The sequence below is a fragment of the Apis dorsata genome, unplaced genomic scaffold (assembly GCF_000469605.1).
Source record: "Apis dorsata unplaced genomic scaffold, Apis dorsata 1.3 scaffold_5, whole genome shotgun sequence".
Lineage (NCBI taxonomy): Eukaryota > Metazoa > Arthropoda > Insecta > Hymenoptera > Apidae > Apis > Apis dorsata.
The window spans coordinates 674,429-678,841 of record NW_006263308.1 but is presented as its reverse complement, the minus strand read 5'-3'; positions in this window follow the sequence as shown (position 1 = coordinate 678,841).

Below are 4,413 nucleotides of genomic sequence, written 5' to 3'. Positions count from 1 at the left end.
AAATTAAAATTATTCTTAAAATTCTTAAAATTTTGAAAATAAATTTGTGCGGCTAGAAAAATCTCTCATCGATTCTAATTTCTGAATTCTAAAAATAATAAAAAGATTATTCGAATCGTGAGTTTCTCTTTCTTGGATAAAAGCATTCGAGTAATGTTCCAAATTTCCAATCCACGAGCGAATCGCGGGAAGATAGAGCCGTGTCCTCCGTGTATCCGTGCTTCAGAATTCTGATAAACCAATGCGTTCCATTCTCCAACTCCAAAGTGTTTCGTTCAATGGATCTCGAGACTTGGAGATCCGGCAAAGTTCGCAAGTTTGATGGTTGTCTTCCCAGCTATCGGGATTATCCCGAACGATGGTGTCTTCGACCGGTGCATTTACGCCCTTTCATTAGTTCTCCACGATTAACTCCAAGTTGAACGAAAAATAAAGTCGATGATGAAGAAGATTCGTTATTGCGAATTTCATTCTATTTTTTAAATTTTATTTCGTGTATTATTGGATTATTCGCTTTGCTTCGAATAATGACAAGAAGATGGCAGGTTTTTTTGGAGTTATTTGTTTGCTATTGTTGAATTTCGTTAATTTGCATAGAGATATCTTCTTGTTGAATTGTTTAATGAAAGTAAACGTTGTGCCTTTGTTATTGTGAATTTCATTGTATTTTTTAAATTGCGGATTTTATAGAGATATTTCGTGTTGTATTATTGGATGTTATTCGTTTTGCTTCGAGTGATAAGAAGATGACAGGTTTTCGTTAATTTGCATAGAGATATATCTTCTTATTGAATTGTACAATAATAATACATCACAGTTGGTCTTAAGTAAAATTTCTTAATTTCTTAATGCGATATTAACTCGAAGTTGAATGGAAATCGAGAAGAAAATAATTTCGTAGGTCTCGTTGATCAATCGTTTCGTCGTATTTTTCAAGCTTTCATCGATCTTTAAAAGTAAAAATCTTGATCTTGATGGAATCTGTTGAACGCAAGAATTTATTTAGTTATTAAAATTATTAAAATTAGTTAAAATTAGCAAGAGTTATTAAAATTAATCCTTCTTAGTCTGATCTCAATTCAACAACATTGTAGAACGATAAGATCGAATCGAGATACACAATTTCTCTTTATTCGACTAAATTTCTCCATCTTTGTAAATTATCCATCGTCGATTAATTATATACCCCGTTTCGATCAAAACTCTCCATAAAAAAGCAAGCGACGTTCACACGTGGAGGAGGAATTCCAGGGATAAAAAATTCACTAGCCACTATTTACTAAATTCACTAATACTCTCTTAGACATTTGGATATTTTTAATCGAATATTTTTAATCGTGGAAGGTAAAATAAAATCGAGTTGGTAATTGAATTCGACAGGAGAGAGAGAGAGAGAGGAAAAGATGGGAAGAGGAGAGGAAGAAACGATTTCGTTAAGTGGAACGATACGTCGATGCACGAAATTCAGAATGAATTTATTAAGCGACGGTCTCTTTGAGACGTCTGTCGAATCTCTTATATACCGGGTGTCCATTCATTATTCACCTTCTCGCAGGTACAAAATTTTTGATCGATATTTCGAGACATCGGTGGTAACATCGGTAATCTCTTAGTTCCCTTAATATATATATATTTCACTTGCTTTGGTAAAGTAAAATTTAAAAATTTAATTTCTCAACACATTATAATATATTTGTTCGAAATTTTCATTCTGCTCGTTCTTTTCGAGCTTGTGTGAGACATAACATCAAGCGTTTGGAATATCTTCCATCGAAGCGATTTTTCACTTTCACATATCGGTCGTGTGTCGCATTTTACGTTTTCTTTTTTCCCTATGCTATGCGCGTGCGCAATAGAACGATTTCATCGAACGATTTAATTAGTTCTCGAGTATATTCCGTGCTTTAATTCTATCCCCAAGAAAAATATTTTCAAAGAGCGTATCTTATATCAACGATCGTTAAATCAAGATCGTACTCATCGAATCATATTCGACATATCGAACGAGCATCGAACGATTCGCGGTTGATTTGTCTTTTAATCAGCCTCCCATAGAGGAACGCCATTTCGTTCGAAGAATGGAACATTTCTTTTTTTTTTTCTTTTTTTTTCTTCCACCATTCAGCCTCTTTTGCATTCGCACCGACGTCCACGTGTCTGATATCCGATGTGAAAAATTTTCCCTCCTTTGTTCGAATCTTCTTTCTCTGTCTCTTTCGATTCTGATTCTCGTTTTTCCTTAAACGTGAGAGGGACGTGAGATTGTTTGGTGGAGAGAAGCGTTCATTGAATGTGATTGAATCGATCCTTGGGATAAATTCTGTATTCTTCGTAACTGGGATTGCAGGATTTTAAGTAACCTAAGGATTGCATTGATCGTTGACACGCTCTGTTTAATGAATAACGACGACTCGGTCGATAAATTCGTACTCGCTGGTGGAATTCAAGCAAGTTCCAACGAAAATTTTAAACTTAGTCAACCGCACGTATAACCCTGAAAATCCATTGAATTAAATATCGATCCTTCGATCGTGTTTAGTGTAACTTCGAAGATTTTGTCGAAAGGAATGGACGAAAAATTCCCTAAACTCTTTTCACATTAACATTACGGGTCTTTCGGTTTCCAATTATTGTAACTAGAAGGGTTTTCACCGGTTTTAATTTTAATTTTAATTTTTAAAATTCGATCCTCGTTACGTGGAAGTTTTTATGAAATAATATAATCGAAAATTAATATATTATATATAATGATATTAATACAAGATCGATATAAGTTCATCAGTGAAAATGATGAAGTGAAAGAATTATTTTGTCATTTCTTTGAGCAGTTGCAACGCGATTGGATGTTCATTAACAGTGACAGTGTAGATTCAAAGGTGTAGAGAAACTTGAGGATGTTTACCACAAGGGATGTTTCTGAACTGCACGCTAGGGGAAATTTAGTGGAGCATTTCTGGTTGTGTATTTCTCAGGGTAATTATGTCGTGTTTGACGATTCCTCGACTAATTACCGATTATCAAAAATATTGGATTGGATTACTCAGAATCGATAAAAATTATTCAATTACTTATTTCGAAATCGTTTGCTTCGTTTTATCGATAATAATTGATTAAAATTATGTACAAATCCAAAGTCCCTAGATCGTCTTTTCACCGAAGGTGAAAAGAATTCGAATAAAACTGATTGCTGAAAGCTTCGCTCTAATCCTGAATCCGAAGCATTCCCTGATCTTCTCCTCTCAAAGGGAGAAAACGAATTGGTCGTGTCGCGACCAAGAAGCAGAGAATTAAAATCCAACGTTCCATTATCTGAAGAAGCGAACGTGTTGTTCTATGTTCTATAATTAATGGTATTTTTCAGTCCAATAGTCGAAAGAAGTATCGATATAAATCGAGTGATAAAGTCGGAATCCACGCTGGTGTAATTCCTTGCATAAACATCCGGCATCCAATTACACGATAACGCAATTTCTCGCTTAACTTTGCCGCATCCACCGTCTTCTTTTTTTCCTCCTTTCTCAACTTTTTCCTTTTCAAATAAGGATAGGGATTGTTTGTGAGTGAGATACTCGTGTCTCGAGATACGAGAGGAGAAAAATAGTCTGTTCTTTTTCAACGAGCAATCATCAAAAGATTATTCAATTTTCAAACACGAGATATTGGTTCTTTAAAATATGGTTGTTTTAAAAATTGATCTATTGGAAAAAATTCTTATTCGAATTAGAGGGAAGAGATATAAGAATATTCTTTCTTGATCGATGTTTTGATATCTAAGACTTTAGTTTTTATATGCGTTTAAAAAAAAGGGTTCTGGTATTATTCGTTCGTTGTATGTGTAATCAAATTTATAATTTCATTGATTGAATTATGTAAATTTCCAAAAGTCAATAAAACTCATATAAAAATTGATCGTGAAAAATTTGTCAAGTTTTTAAAAAGAACAGAAAAAATTTTAACTCTTTAATTATTACTTTTATGTTTTTACAATATTCAAAAATTTATAAAGATGCTTCTGACAAAATTAATTGATTATCGTTCAGTGAAAAATAATTAATTCGAATCATCTTTGAACGAATTTAAATTTCGATTTTTCTTCTTTAAAAAATTCAAAATTTCTTCGACAAAATATTATACGCAAATACCGTACAATTTATAATAATAATAATAATAATAAAATCAAATTATAAAATTATACGATAAATCCATTAAAATATAAAGATTCGTTTTTTTTCTTCGGTTTATTCGCATCAATCCTCCTTTAACCAACTTCAATTCATCAGACGCGTCATTACAACCTTCATCCGCCTCAAAACACCCACGAATCTTCCCTCCCCCTTTACGGATACGAAAACAATCTCTATATATACCTCCTCCCTCGCCTCCATGCGAATACCATGACAGAACAACGGGCTA